Source organism: Mesocricetus auratus, unplaced genomic scaffold, assembly GCF_017639785.1.
Source record: "Mesocricetus auratus isolate SY011 unplaced genomic scaffold, BCM_Maur_2.0 Super-Scaffold_100010, whole genome shotgun sequence".
Classification (NCBI taxonomy): Eukaryota; Metazoa; Chordata; class Mammalia; order Rodentia; family Cricetidae; genus Mesocricetus; species Mesocricetus auratus.
This window is the reverse complement of record NW_024429194.1, coordinates 41,770,967-41,787,993: the sequence shown is the minus strand read 5'-3', so window position 1 is coordinate 41,787,993 and position 17,027 is coordinate 41,770,967. Positions and strand designations below refer to the sequence as shown.

The window sequence follows — 17,027 nt, the reverse complement described above, 5'->3', positions numbered from 1 at the left end:
TAATACCAGTATATTTAAATAAAAATAACTTGATAGGGAATGATATTTAATCCATGATTTGATCTTGCAAACTATGCTCTTGGTGTCCAAATGTCATGCCTACTCATATTTTCAAACAGAATGTAATCCTACTGCTGTGTTGTTTCCATCTTTCAGATCAAATGTAGGTGTTCATTGTTAAACTCGGTACTCAAGTGCAGTGTTAAAAGCTCAGGTCCTGGGCTGGAGAGATGACTCAGAGGTAAAGAACACTGACTGAACCCAAGTCCAGTTCTCAGTACCCACATGGCAGCTTACAAGTGTCTGTAACTGCAATTCCAAGGGATCTGACACACATACAGCCAAAACACCAATGCACATGGGATAAAATTAAATCATTAAAAGATTTTTTAAAAGTCCGCATTCTTTCATCTCAAAGATCTTTATCAATGGCAAGGATGACAATGCCCGCTTGTCTCCTGACCATTCTCTTAAATAACCACAAATTTCAGTCGGATATATATGAAAAGGAGATTATTTAATTCAATAACAGCCTAAGTCTATCGCCAGGGTCCTGAAGTTATAGTTTAAACCTCAATTTGATTCTTAATAGCACAAACTTGAATTAAGTGATGCTAATAAAGAAAAACTTTAAAAATTACTTTTTAAATCAGTTCAACCTAGTAATTGAAACTTCTTATATATAGTGATTTTCTTCTTGTTTGTGGCCTTGTTTGAGGTATTCATTTCTAATTCTTCTTACTCACACTAGAGACCAGCTTTACTTTAGAAAGCATATTTCACTGGAACTGACAGCTGGAGGGCACCATTATTGTGGATGCAGTCTTCTTATTTCAACCTACAGAAACATCAGAACCCTAACTGTAGCTTAAAAATCCCTTGGAAACAATAAAAGCTATCGACTGTGTAATGAAAACATTATTAGGGTTTACAATATGAAAATTTCATGCATCTTGTACAAAATGTTAAATATTGGCTACAGTTGGCTTTGGTTTTCTTTGTATAATAAAATCCATCCTATGGTAAAAATCTAATATTATCTAGTTATATCTAAAATAAAATTGAGATTTTAAACTGGCCAATGTTTCGAGTTCTTTGTAAAACGGCTAAATAAAAATAATAAGCAAACATTTTGATCTTAGCTAAAAGTGCTGTGGCACACCTCTGTGTGTGTTTTAATATGAAATAGAAGTGTACAATGCCTTCTAGGTCAATGCACATTCACTCAGTTGTTTTCTTTCATTTTGCATCAGTAAACTCACAACGCAGTGGATATGGGATAGTGGAAGGGCACATGTGTGGCTAGGCAGCTTTTAACATCCCTCTTTATGGTAAACTACACTTGAGTCTATTCGTTATTCTCATGACTTAAAAAACAAAGACTCATTCAGAATGCTGGAAAAATTGCTGGAAAATTATTTGACCTCTAGTTGAAGATTTTATCTTTGACCTTAGCAAGTAGTATGATTTTTGAAGAATGGCATTCAAGCTGAAAATGGTTATCTTAATTATATCGATTATTTTTAGTGTGAGGTAATAAGTTAAATGCAGCTTGCTGGTTAAAGGTGGGGAATCTCTCTCTCTCTCTCTCTCTCTCTCTCTCTCTGTGTGTGTGTGTGTGTGTGTGTGTGTGTGTGTGTGTGTGTGTGTGTAGGTAAGTTTGGAAGGATATAAGTTAGGAAGAACTTTTAAAAAATTATCTCCAGTGTGTTAGGAAAATTGTGTTTGTACTTATCATTTATTTATTTTGCTTCCGGGCATTACCAATGTGGCTTTTGTACAAGAAAAGGAGTAGCAAGTTTTACAGTTGAGCTCAATCTCTTTAATCTTTCCCTATAGGACAGGAGGTGGTTAAAACTTCACAAGAGATGTTAAAGTCTGAGCATGCTCACTTTTAATCACCAGAACATGGGACTTGTTACATGCTGCACAAAAACCTATAGTAATTTGTTGATGGAAAAATACAAAACCTACAAATTATTCCCATTGTCCTTGAAGTAAATTGGCTTCTTTGTTAAGAGCAATTCAACCCTGCCTCTTTTCCAGCATACTTGTACTCTGATTGTTGGCTTTCCTTCCAGATTTTAACAGTCCCTTCATTTTTCCAGCACATATAGTTGGAGCTGGAGTCAGCCTTAGAACAAGCCTAAGAAACTGACAAGACCTTAAGAGGCATCTCCCCTCCCTGCCTGGGCACCTAGAATTTCGGGTCTTCCTTGCTTTAGGATTCATGCTGTGCAAGCACTGTCACTTCATAGGAACAGCTTTTCTCAATTTCTGTTGGCCAGAACACTGCTCTGCAGAGAGAGAATTGAAGCCAAGATTCCTTGCTCAGTGAGAAGGTGCCACTGAGTCAGAAAAGGTAATTGGGCTGTTTAGCACAAGTGAAAGTGTATTAATTCTCTGTGGCAATGCTTCATTTTTAAAGGAGTCCTTTTGATGTCCTCAGCTGTACATGATGTGAAACACAAAGGTATAATGACTCATCTTTGGAAAGCAATGTGCTTACACATTGCAATTTAATTAATTTAGATATGGGAAATTGGCACACAATCATCATTCTGATTTTATTCTACCACAGGGCGCTGCAGACGCTAGAAGAAATATATTTATTTCTTGCTCTTACAGATAATGTTCTAGAAATTACGTTCACTATCTCCTATTATTTAGAAAGAAGTAAGGCGGCCTATTTTTGCTGGTGAAGCATCTGAGGATGTGTCTGGTCTTTTTGCATTTGTTACTAGCTGCATGATCATCAAAAGGCCATTGTGAATAGGCAGGAATAATTTTTTTTGGTGATTGGATCCCACTTAGACACTGCTGTTAAACTCCATCATAATAGTAACTTCATGATTTATATAGTTCTCTGAGAAAGAGACAGCAGACCCCGTCACCTGCTTCTCCGGAAATGATTTTTCTCTTTCATCTGAAGGTCAGACTTAAGCCCATGCATCATCTGTCCTGCAAGATGAATTAGCATCTTTTTTTGCTATATTAAACTCTCTTGTGCCTAACATATTTTGATAGTTTTAACTTATTGTATCCTTGTTTTCAATATGCCTTGGCTTAAGACAGAATAATACAGAGTATCAGAGACTGGGATCCTGGTAACTGTAGGCTCATCTATTAGAGACTGATTCTCCCTCCAAGAAGATTCAGAACTAGCATAAAATGCCACACCTATGTAAAGGTAACTCCAACGAAATATTGGTGATGGAAAATAATTATTATGTCAAGGTTTTTGACGTTTACAATGTCTGAAGGAATAAGACTTATGAAAATTACATATGAATCAAGGGGCGATGCATAAGGAATTGAACTGCTCTATATTTCTTGACTTCCACAAAGAGAAAACACACACACACACAAAACATAAACGGTCAATGGACAAATGCCTAGGCAATAATCTAATAGCATTAATAGGAAATATTGAAATGACTGACTAATTCAAATCAAGTCAAATGCTGTGGCTTGGGTGTAGCTTGAATATTCCCTCAAAGGCTTATGTATCAAAATGTATTTCCCAATAAGATGGTGGAAGCAATCCATCATGTTGCCTTGGGAAAATGATTAAGATTAAATAACATCATCAGGATAAAGCCCCATTGCTGTTACTGATGGCCAGAGGGTACAGGCTGATTCACTCCCTGTCTCCTGCCAGGTGCTACTTTGTACAGCCCTGGGACTTTGCCACCAATAAAACCATCACTAGTGGACCCTTCACCTTAGACTTAAGACTCATAAGTCACAATAAATTTAAAAACATTTTTCACATTGTCTGTGATTTTGTGTTATTGTCAAGACTAAGGAGAGAAAGAGAGGGAGGGAGAGAGAGACAGAAAGATAAAGAAGCAGTTTTGGGAAATACAAAATAAATACTAAACTGGAAGATTTAAATCTCCAAGTAAGTTTAATTACAATTTAATTTAATTATTGCTCAATTTAATTATAAGTTGGAATAGAAAAACAGAGCAAATTCATAATATTAGATAAAAACAGAACTCAATGTCCTATGTAAATTGTGTGAAATATAAGGAATAATGAGAAAATAAACATTAAAAGGTATGTAAAGGTATGGCTTGTGAATTCTAGCAGAGAACTGATACAGACACTAATAGGAAAAATGCAAATTATACATTATTTAAATAATTTCTAAGCACAAAAGACTGTTGACAAAATTATGAGATCAACCTCACAGGCAGATTATATCTCCTTGTGTGATAGAGGAAGTACTGTTATATGGGTAACCAGCCACTTTAACTGAGTATGAGGTCCTCTCTACCAGAAAAAAAGTCCATTCCTGGTTCTGGAAACTTGACCAGCAACCCATGACAGGTAAGGCCACTGGCTCTAGGAGAGACCTGATGATGATCACATAACAAATGCAGAAAGACACGACAGCCTTAAAAATATAATATGTTACCTGAAATGGTCCTGGCGTAAAGACCACATTGTGTGATTCCACAGATAGGATGAGTCTAAAGTAAGCAAGTCCACAGAGACAGAAAGCAGATTAGTGTATCAGAGGATGAGAAGGGGGAACAAGGAGGGTGATTGCTATGAGGTCTCTTTGAATGTATGAGTGTGTATGCACTTGTGTTCATGTGGAAGCTAGAGGCTGACTTCAATACATGTGTTTTCCTCCTTCATTTTCAGGACAGGTTTCCCAATGAACTTAGAGCTCACTGATTCAGAAAGACTGACTGACCCTTAGCTTCCAGAGTACAGGTGGCCACTATGCCCAGCTATTTTACCTGGGTTCTGGAGTCATACCTGAGTCCTCATGCTAAAATTATAATATGAAATACATGTTATGTAGTTCTTGATAAAAAATGTGGAGTTGTAGCATTAATTTCAACATAATATTAAAAACCCATGAGACTGTTGGGATTCAAGCTTCAAAGATCAGAGAACCAAAGCATCCCTCAAGCTGAAAGGGCTGTCCTGTCCTCAGTTATTGGAGAATAAATCTCTGAGACTGAATACTGAATGCCCCACTCCTATTTTATACACCTCTGGATTAAAGGCATGGGATCCCAAGTGCTGAGATCTCCTTTGTGGGAGCTGTCTCTCTTTTAGACTGATTCACTCTAATGCAACCCTGGGTAGCCTTGAACTCTACCTTTGTCTCCTGAGTCCTAGGATCAAATGCATGTGCCACCACTGCTTGGCTCTATGGCTATGGCTAGCCTTGCATTTTGATTTCCAGTTGTTTTATTAGATCATAAACAATATATCACCACATGGAGTTATTGCATTAATATTATTCAAAGTAAATTTCATCAAAACAATATTACCAGAAAAGGAGGAAGAATTATTAGGCAGTGATTCATCACTAAGATATAAGAAATCCTATAGGTGTATTAATAATTATTTTACAGTGCACTAAAAGAATGCATTTCATTTTAGTTGTACAAAATACATGTAAAATTTAATGGAAGTGAAAGCAAAAGCTGAAAATTCTATAATTATAGGTGTAGATTTTGATACATGTTTCTCTACATAAAAATTAAAAAAAACAAAAAATATATCAATATAAATAATATTGATTAATGAATATACAACACACTTAGTAGCTGAATGTACAGTTTAACAAATTTATAGGGATATTTTTGCATGTTAAAAATTAACCAATTATACATGCTGTTTGATGAGCACTGTAGAGCTCTGTGCCCATACTACTGTTCCATTTATAGCACTCAAGAGACACCACATTGAATTCCCACATGTTAGTTTTAATCAATTGCTGTGCCCACTCCTGGCCTTGGCAACCAGTGTTCTACTTGTGGTCTTGGCAGCCTAGCCTTTTCTAAAATGCCATGCGAATAAAGTCACACAGGAAGTCCTTTGTATCTGGCTCTTTCAATTTCACAAAATGTCTTGATGTTTATCCTGGTTGTTTCATGTATCAGTGCCTGGACCCTGAGACAGCATTGTGTGCAAGCACAGAAATCTGTCATAATTTGTTCAACCAATTTACTAATCTGCTGTTATAGCCTTTGTGATAAAGAATCTGTTATAATACTTTTGCCTTTTAATAGGTAATTTGAATGTTTGTCTCCTTAAGTACTATGCAGTGAGAATTCTTTATAATTTCTGGATGTGTCCTTTATAAGAAAAATTCTTTGAACATACTATTTTTGAAAAATAAAAGTTTTAATTTTGTAGATATTGATTTGTTCATTTTGTGATGGGAATTAATGGCTTTGATATAACTAAGAATTCTCTGCCTATGATGAATTTATGAATATTTTAATTTATATCTTTGCAATGTCTTTTATATAGTCTTGTGTTAACATATGATTATCTGATGCATTCTCAGTGAATTTTTGATAAGACCACAGAGACTATAATTTACAGTAATTCCTACACTTGAACAAAATGGCTTTAATGAATTTAAAATAATGATGGTAGGAAGATATTAATACCTTTATATTCATATTCATATACTTTAATATTCATAGTCATATAACTTGAATTCACATCCAAAGTATCTCTAATATGTGAGGTCCTGGGTTCAATACTTGCATTGAAATGCAAAACAACTAATATCATGTAAAGTTGGTCCCCTGGAGAAGGAGAAAGGGACAAGATCTTCTGAGCTAATTTGGAGCATGGGGAGAGGGGAGAGGGAGTTAGGAGAAAGAGAAGGAGAGAAGAGGAGGGGTGAGGAGGACATGAGGGAGCAGGAAGATTGAGTCAGGGGAAGAATAGATGAAAGCAAGAAAAGAGACACCATAATAGAGGGCGACATTATAGGTTTAAAGGGAAATCTGACACTAGGGAAATGTCCAGATATCTACAAGGATGACCCCAACTAACAATTTAAGCAATAGTGGAGAGGCTACCTTAAATGCCCTTCCCCAATAATTAGATTGATGTCTACCTTACATGCCATCGTAGAGCCTTCATCCAGTAGCTGGTGGAATCAGAAGCAGACACCCATAGCTAAACACTGAGCTGAACTCTGTAATCTAGTTGCAGAGAGGGAGGAGTGACAAGCAAAGGAGTCAAGACCATGCTGGAGAAACCCACAGAAAAAGCTGACCTGAACAAGGGGGAGCTCATGGACCCCAGACTGATAGCTGGGAAACGAGCATAGGACCAACCCAGATCAACTGAATGTGGGTGTCAGTTTGGTGGTATGGTTAATCTATGGGGCCTCTGGTAGTAGATTGGTATACAAATGGACTTTGGGAGCCCACTCCACATAGAGAGATACTCTCTCAGTCTAAACACTCAGGGGAGGGTCTAGGCCCTGCTCCAAATAATATGACAGACTTTGAGGATCCCCCATGGAAGTCCTCACAATCCCTGGGAGCAAAAAAGGGTTGGGATAGGGGGTCAGTGGCCAACAGGGAAGGAGGGGAAGGAGAGGGGACTGGGATTGACATGTAAAAGAAGCTTGTTTCTAATTTAAATAAATAAGGGGGAAATCATTCAAAGTATGTTCTCTACAACAACTGAATTGAATTTGAAATAAACAGTATAGTACATAGGATTCCCTGAGAAACAGTAAGATATGTATCTATGCTTTAAAAATTTTGAAACATGTCTCAAATTTATTATGGATGTTGAATGTAGCACAAAAAATAAAAGACACAGTAACTGATATTGGGGTTCAAGCTTCAAGCTGAAGATCGGAAAAGCAGAATAAAGAAAGAATATTAAAAGTAGCTAAGGAAAAAGGCCAAGAAACATATAAAGGCAAACATATCAGAATTACACCTGACTTCTCCATGGAAACTCTGAAAGCCAGAAGGTCCTGGATAGATATTCTACCAACCCTAAGAGACCATGGATGCCAGCCCAGACTACTATATCAGGAAAAGCTCTCAATAACTATAGATGGAGAAAACAAGATATTCCATGACAAAACTAGATTCAAGCAATATGTATCCACTAACGCAGCCATACAGAAAGTTCTGAAAGGAAAACTCCAACCCAAGGAAGTTAACTAAAACCAGAAAAACATAGTCATTAGATAATCCCACTTTACCAACAGCCAAAAGAACAAAGGGGTGGAATTTCACACATAATTCCACCAACAACAACCATTCCAAATTAAAGAAGAATATGCAATCAATGGTCACTAATATCCCTCAACATTAATGACCTTAACTCACCCATAAAATGATACAAACTAACAGAGTGGATTCGAAGACAGAACCCATCCTTCTGCTGCATACAAGAAACACACCTCACCCTCAAAGAGAGACATTACCTAAGAGTTAAAGGTTGGGAAAAGATTTTCCAATTAAATGGACCCAAGAAACAAGCAGGGGGAGAAATCCTAATATCTACCAAATTAGACTTTAAAATAAAATCAATCAAAAGAGATGAAGGAGGTCATTGCATACTCATGACAGGCGAAATCTACCAAGATGAAGTTTCTATCCTGAACATCTATGCCCCAAATACAAAGGCATCCACATTTGTAAAAGAAATATTACTAAAACTTAAATCACATATAAAGCCCCACACACTTATAGTGGGAGATATCAACAGCCCACTCTCACCACCAGACAGGAATACCAGACAGACACTCAACAAAGAAGCAAAGTGTCTAACAGAAGTAATGACCCAACTGGGATTAACAGACATCTATAGAACATTTAATCCACATAAAAAAGAATATACCTTCTTCTCACCACCATATGGAACTTTCTCAAAAATCGACCACATACTTGGCAACATATCAAACCTCAGCAGCTACAAAAAAAATTGGAATAACTCCATGCATCTTATCAGACCACCATGCGTTAAAATTAGAATTCAACAACAACACAAATTGCAGAACCCTAAAAACTAATGGAAATTGAATAATGTACAACTGCACCATTCCTGGGTCAAAGAAAAAATAAAAAAAGAAATTAAAGACTTCCTCGAATTTAATGAGAATGAAGACACAACATACCCAAACCTATGGGACACTTTGAAAACAGTGCTACGGGGGAGGTTCATAGCAATAAGTGCCCACATGAAGAAACAGGAGAATAGTTATGCTAGAGAATTAACAGCACAGCTGAAAGCTCTAGAACACAAAGAAGCAAACTCCCCTAGGAGGAGTAGACACCAGGAAATAATCAAATTGAGGGCTAAAATCAATAAAGTAGAAACTAGGAAAACAATACAAAGCATCAATGAAACAAAGAGTTGGTTCTTTGAGAAAATCAACCAGATACACAAATATTTGTCCAAACTTACCAAACAGCAGAGCATAAACATGCAAATTAACAAAATCAGATATAAAAGGGGGACATAACAACTGACTCTGAGGAAATTCAGGGAATCATCAGGTCATACTTTGAAAACCTGTACTCCACAAAATTCAAAAATTTAAAGGAAATGGACAACGTTCTGGATATCTATCACTTGCCAAAATTAAATCAAGAACAGATATGCAATTTAAATAGACCTATAACCCCTACAGAAATAGAAGCAGTCATCAAAAGTCTCCCAACCAAAAAAAGCCCAGGTCCACATGGCCTCAGTGAAGAATTCTACCAGAAATTCAAAGAACAGCTTATACCAATCCTTCTCAAAGTATTCCACACAATAGAAGCAAAAGGGTCTTTCACAAACTCTTTCTATGAGGCTTCAATAACCTTGATCCCCAAGCCACACAAAGACACAACTAAGAAAGAGAACTTCAGACCCTTATGAACATTAATGCAAAAATGCTCAATAAAATACTGACAAATCGGATCCAAGAACACATCAAAACAATCATTCACCATGATCAAAGAGGTTTCATCCCAGGGATGCAGGGATGGTTCAACATACGAAAATCCATCAATGTAATCCACCATATAAACAAGCTGAAAAGCTAAAATCACATGATCATGCAGAAAAATCCTTTGACACAATCCAACACCCCTTTATGATAAAAGTCTTGGAGAGATCTGGGATAACAGGAACATACCTAAACATAAGAAAAGCTATATACAGCAAACCAACAACCAACATCAAAGTAAATGGACAGAAACTCAACACAATTCCTCTAATATCAGGAACAAGACAAGGGTGTCCACTCTCTCCATACCTTTTCAGTATTGTACGTGAAGTTCGAGCCAGAGCCATATGAAAACAGAAGGAGATCAAGGGGATACATATTGGAAAGGAAGAGGTCAAACTTTCACTATTTGCAGATGATATGATAATTTACATAAATGACCCAAAGAACTCTACCAGGGAACTCTTACAGCTGATTAACACCTTCAGCAAAGTGGCAGGCTACAAGATCAACTCAAGAAAATCAGTAGCCCTGCTATATACAGATGATAAAAGGGCTGAGAAAGAAATCAAAGAAACATCATCTTTTACAGTTGCCACAAACACCATAAAATACCTTGGAGTAATGCTAACCAAACAAGTGAAAGACTTGCATCTCAGGAACTTTGAATCTTTAAAGAAAGAAATTGAAGAAGCCCTCAGAAAATGGAAAGATCTCCCATGCTCTTGGATAGGTAGGATCAATGAAGTAAAAATGGCAATTCTGCCAAAAGCAATCTACAGATTCAATGCAATCCCCATTAAAATCCCAGCACGATTCTTCACAGACCTTGAAAGAACAATAATCAATTTTGTATGGAAAAACAAAAGACCCAGGATAACCAAAACAACCCTGTTCAACAAGGCAACGTCCAAAGGCATCACCATCCCTGACTTCAAGCTCTATTATAGAGCTATAGTCCTGAAAACTGCTTGGTATTGTCATAAAAATAGACAGGTAGACCAATGGAATTGAATTGAAAACCCTGATATTAACCCACACATGTATGAACATCTGATCTTTGACTAAGAATCTAAAAATATACAATGGAAAAAAGAAAGCATCTTCAACAAATGGTGCTGGCATAACTGGATATTGGCCTGTAGAAGAATGCAGATCGATCCATATCTATCACCATGCACAAAACTTAAGTCCAAATGGATCAAAGACCTCAACATAAATCCAGCCAGACTGAACCTCTTAGTAGAGAAAGTGGGTGGTACCCTTGAACGAATTGGTACAGGAGACAGCTTCCTGAACATAACACCAGTAGCACACACAGTGAGATCAACAATTAATAAATGGGACCTCCTGAAACTGAGAAGCTTCTGTAAGGCAAAGGACATATGCAGCAAGACAAAAAGGCAGCCCACAGGATGGGAAAAAATATTCAGTAACCCCACATCTGACAGAGGGTTGATCTCCAAAATTTACAAAGACCTCAAGAAGCAAGTCTCCAAAACACCAAAGGATCCAATTAAAAAGTTGGCTACAGAACTAAATAGAGAATTTTCAATAGAGGAGTCTAAAATGGCTGAGAGGCACTTGAGAAAGTGCTCAACATCCTTAGCTATCCAGGAAATGCAAATCAAAACAACTCTGAGATACTATCTCATTCCTGTCAGAATGGCTAAAATCAAAAACACCACCAACAATTTGTGCTGGAGAGGATGTGGTAAAAGGGGAACACTCCTCCATTGCTGGTGGGAGTGCCAACTTATACAGTCACTTTGGAAATCAGTATGGAGATTCCTCAGAAAAATGTGAATAAACCTACCACAAGACCCAGCAACTCCACTCTTAGGCATATATCCAAAAGATGCCCATTCATACAACAAGGATGTCTGTTCCACTATATTCATAGCAGCATTATTTGTAATAGTCAGAACTTGGAAGCAACCTACATGCCCCTCAACCAAAGAGTGGATAGAGAAAATGTGGTACATTTACACAGTGGAGAAAAACAATGGAATCCTGAAATTTGCAGACAATTGGATGGCACTAGAAGAAACCATCCTGAGCGAGGTAACCTAGTGACTAAAAAAGAAACATGGCATGTACTCTCTCATATATGGATTTTAGACATAGATCTGGGGAATGCCAGCCTACAATCCCATGGCCAGAGAGTCTGGGAAACAGAACCTTCATTCAGTGGCTGATGCAAGCTCTTGAATCCCGTACTGATGCCTGGGAATCCAGCATGGGACTGATCAAGACCCCCTTAATGTGGGTGTCAGTGAGGAGGCCTAGGTAATCTATTGAGCCTTGGGTAGTAGTTCGGTATTTATCCAGGATATACAAATGGACTTTGGACTCCCATCCAACAATGAGAGATGCACTCTCACCCTGGACTTTTGGGGGAGGATCTAGGCCCTGCCCTGGCTGAAATGACAGTCTATGTACACCCCTATGGAGGGCCTCACCCTCCCTGGGGAAATGAGGGGATATTGGGGGGGTTGGTGAGAGGACATGGGAGGAGGGGAGGGAAACGGAGAGGGACCTGGAATTGACATGTGAAACAACCTTGTTTCTAATTTAAATTTAAAAATAAAAAATATGAAAAGGAAAAAATTAAATGTAAACAAAATAATGGAGTACATATTCAAAGGATTTTTCTATTAATCTTTTCTATCCAGAATATGTAAATAACACTATACAAGGCAGATAAGAAAATTAAAAATAGTCAATTAAAATTGACTCAGTTAAAATTTAAAACAAAATAGCTGAATAGATACAGCAAAACATGAAATAATAATAATCAATGATCTGGGAGTGGGAGTGTAAGCCTTTAATCCTAGCACTTGAGAAGCAGAGGCAGACTCATCTCTGTGAGTTCAAGGCCAGCTTGGTTTAACAGCCAGGGCTTTTAAACAGAGAAAAATCCCATCCTGAAAAGAAAAATAAAAAGGAAATGTTGAAACTGATAGTTATCAACATAATGTGATTCTCAGGAACTTTCGTTTGTTGTAATTGTATATTTTTTCGTTGAGTATGAATACTACCCTTGTTTTAAATCAACAACTAATTCACTTAAGAATTAGTCTCTGTTGACTTTTTTCTCCTTGAAATGGGCCATATTTCTTGGTAGTTTATAAGCTGAATTATTTTTCAATGTGTTCTATATTTTGCAAATGTTAAGTTATAGAAACTCTGAGTTGTATTGTCAAAAAAACTATTACCACCTCTATTGAGATCATGATGTGATTTTTATCTTTAAGAGAATATGCATCATTTATTATGTTTCTAGACATATATATTGATCCATTCTGCCTCTCTGTTATAAAGCCAAATTGTTTGTGACTGGCGGTGTTTCTGACATATACCTGTATTGGGAATGCAATTCTTTTATTGAGGACTTTTGTTCGTAAGTGATATTTACCTGAAGTTTTCCTTTTTTGGGGGATCTGGGTCTTTACCTGGTTTTGATATTATTGATTAGTGGCTTCATAGATTAAGAGATTCATAGAAAAAGTTTGGAAATGTTCCTTCTGTTTCTGTCTTTATCTCTCCTTTCTTTCTATTTTTTTACTAATTAAAGAAATTTGTTTAGTTATTCTTTGGAAGTCTGGTAGAATTCTACTGTGATTTCTAGGTTCTTTCAAATCATAAGGTGCTTTTTTATTATTGTTTCAGTCTCCATATTTGTTATGTGTCTGTTGTTGATCTCTTCTTGGCTTAACTTTAAATATTCAGATGTTTCTAGAGACTTTTCCATTTCTTTTTAGATTTTGTCTCTTAATGGAGTATATATAGGCTTTAAGATACTCAATCCCTTATGTTAAGAATTGTATTGTTACATTATTGTTTTGTCATCATTATGTAAACACATGCAATAGAGATGTTATAAATATACATATATATACATAGATACATATATATACATATATATATATATATATATATACCTTATATCTAATAGGATGATACTACTTATCCTAACATCCATAAGCAAGCTCAGTGACAGGAATGTAAAACCTCCCTCCTCCCTATTGTTGTTGGCGAGAGGAGTCCAGGAGACTCCTAAAGCTATATAGGCGATTGCCATTTCCCTTGCTTGCCTCTTAGAACTTGGAGGTAGGACCCTATTTTGCTGTAAATACCAGTACTAGAAGGAATCCAGCAGGTACTAACCTGGACGCCTTCTCCCTGAGGACTAGCTTTCGTAGTACCAGAAGTTGCTATGTAAGCTATCAAGGGAAAAAGGAAATCAATAGTCAGATTCAGCTGCAAAGAGCTACAAACACAACATTGATTGGCAATACATTCCCAGAGGCACAACAGTAGGGGTAACCAACAGCAGTTTAATGAGAATTAAGGCCAAATTAATAGGAGGGGACTCATACCTGATTCCAAATACCTAGTCAGTTGTCCATGGTTGGAGAGGAGGCCACCAACTCTAGAGGAGCACCTACTTACTAATGATCATTTTTTCCTAAACTAATATAATGTATAACTATATCCTGAGTCCTTATCTTTACGCCCATAAGCCCTTTGTCAAAGAAGCTTCTCTTCACAGCAGTTGAAGACTGTCAAAGGCATCTACAACTGGTCAAAAGTCAGAGAATAAGTGATAGCAGGGTATCCAGACCCCATTGGTACATTTATAACTCAACCCCTACACCTATAGCTCAGGCGACATCACAGAAGAGGGAACGGAGAGATTGTGAGCTGGAGTAACAGGACTCCTACTTCTAGATAGTGTCTTCTACATGTCATGGATAAACTGCATTTACAAAATATTGATAATAAGTCTCACAAGGCCCCACATGGCATGCATAGAAAAAATTATATATATATACATGTATATATATTATATATATATATAATTCTAGTGGTAATTCCAAATTTGTCACTTACTGCAAAATTGTCACCCTTTATTCTTGTCCATTGCAATTGATTCCTCATTTTATATTCCCTCTACATACCTCCAGCATAAGAGTGCTAGCTCTGGCTAAGGTGGGTGGTATGCTCCCACATAAGACCCAGGCTCTCCTGAACAATATAGCACTCCTGGGAACTGGGAAGCACTCTGTAACTGAGCTGAGCAGGAATGAGGTCTGTCAGTGAGCTTCCACACTTATGTGCCCTGTCAGGATCCAACAGGACTCCAATTCCCTCTGTCCACATACAGTCTCTATCATTTCCTTGGGGCTGAAACTCTCTCCATCAGGCCACCTTCTCAGGAGCTCCAGCTCTACCGGGCTTCCTACTTCTGGGTGTGCCCTGATATTTTCAAACTCCTTGCCAGCGTCACTGTGACACCAGATGAAGCTGGGTGGAGGGAGGCATTGCCCAGAACCTGGGATGTGGCTATGGAGATTATGTTTTCACACCTTGCTGTGTAATGAGTTCTAATGTTAGCCGTCTTCCATAAATGGGTCGATTTTCCATCTAAACACTGAGGAAATTGGACCAAATATCCAAGAAATCAACTTTAAAGCTCTGTGCTTTATCAAGAGGCAAAACCATGTTTATAACTACAATTTCGTCAGAACTGTTGAAAGTGTATAAGTCCCTCATCGATGTTTGGATTGACCTTTAAACATATTCTCTTCGTACCTGACAGAGACAAGGGAAGTTATTCTAACCTGCATAGTTCCTGCTGCTTTCTCGTACATTTCCTTTTCAAATGTACTTAGAGGTGTTTTGAAAATTTTAAATTATTTTAAAATTCGTGTGTGTGTGTGTGTGTGTGTGTGTGTGTGTGTGTGTGTGTGTGTGTGTGTGTGTTCAGATGCCCATGGGGACCAGGGACGTTAGAAGCCCCTGCAACTTGAGTGACAGCAGTTGTGAGCTGCCTGATGTGGGTGCTGGGAACCCAGCCTTGGATCTCTGGAAGACCAAGCAGTATGTGCTCCAAACCACTATGTCAGTTCTCCAGCCCCTAGAAACGCTTTTACTTTAACACTGTCATCTCAAGGTCAACAGCTTCCCTGAGGATCCACTCTTCTTTTTATGTGTTTGAAAGAGGTGGTACTGACGGTTTTCACCCCCTGAGGCCCTGGCTGCCCTTGGCCTTGGCTGGGCGGGGCTCTCTGGGGCTCCAAGCCCAGCTGTCCCCTGAGGGGCGCTCGGCTGGCTGCGGCAGGAGGCGGGGCCCAGCGCTCCCCCTCCCCGACACTGCGGCGGTGGCAGCGCCAGCCCCAGCGCTGCGCGAACTGTGGCGGAGCCAGGCGGGCCCTGAGCGGGGCGGGAACAGGCGGGGCGGGGCAGCCGCGGAGCCCGGCTGGGGCGAGCACTGGGCGGCGCTCGGCTGCGCGGGCTCTCGGCGGCGGCGACAGCGGCAGCAGCATCCTCTCTCCCTCGGCTTCCCTCCGGCCTCTCTCTCTTTCTCTCCTCTCCTTCTTCCCTTTGCATCTCCGGTCGCCCGACCTCCGCGGCTCCTCCCACGGAGGAGCTCAAGCTCTCCGAGTCAGCGGCGAACAGGGGTGCGTCCACTTTCCGCGCCCAGGTAAGACATCGTCCCCGCCTCGCCCAGCGCCAGTGCTTCCTCCTCGGGCTCTGTGGAGAGCAGCCACTGCCCGCAAAGTAGGAACCGGACCGGACTGGACAGGCCAGTCTTGTCCCCTGTGCTGTGGGAGAGGGCCCGCGCTGGTTGGCGCTGTCCAGGCCTGACCTCTCCAGGTGTCGCTCCGGGGCAAGGGACCCGGCTGGGTACCTAAGCTCTGGATTTGTAGACGAGCCAGTGACCTTGCTAGGTACCACTTTAAAACCACAGGAAACTTTGGTTCAGGTTCAGGTTAGGGTACGTGTTTTAAGAGTTAATATGGCCCAAGCTGTAGAAAGAAAGGGAGGGAATTTTACAACGATCCAGAGGAAAGGAATTAAAAGTAGAGGATTATTATTATTATTATTATTATTATTATTATTATTATTATTATTATTATTATTATTATATCTCTGTGTGTTCCCAACCTCAGAGCTCCACACTGAGGAAAGAAATGAAGGGAACCTAGCCAATTTCAAATTTCAAATCATTTCTCCAGAGACAACAGGAAGAAGAAAACTGGTATATTTTGGTAATTTTAGGAAAATGGAAAACCGTCCCTTGGTTATAGAGGGCGGGGCCCAAAGGTACAAGCCTGACGGAGCTGGGATTTCAGTGCAGTCCTTTCTTCCTAAAGGGGAGGGGCGGGTACCCAGCTGCATCTGCTTTTCTATTCATTTCTTAATTCTGAAGCTTTTCTTTGCGAGTGGGGGGACTGGAGTAAGGACTGCCTACCCTAGCCTCGCCTTTGTTCCAGGATGGAAA

At 39.0% G+C, this 17,027-nt stretch overlaps 1 protein-coding gene across 2 annotated transcripts in view; it reads left to right on the top strand.

Annotated features, from left to right (window-relative positions):
* The first annotated feature begins 16,028 nt into the window (after positions 1 to 16,028).
* The window catches only part of Map2 (microtubule associated protein 2), a 264,907-nt gene continuing 263,908 nt past the window's right edge, over positions 16,029 to 17,027 (top strand). For both annotated transcript variants that reach the window (XM_040753408.1, XM_040753406.1), the window contains exon 1: positions 16,029 to 16,226. The gene's annotated coding sequence lies outside the window, so the exon portion shown is untranslated. The remainder of the gene's footprint in view (positions 16,227 to 17,027) is intronic.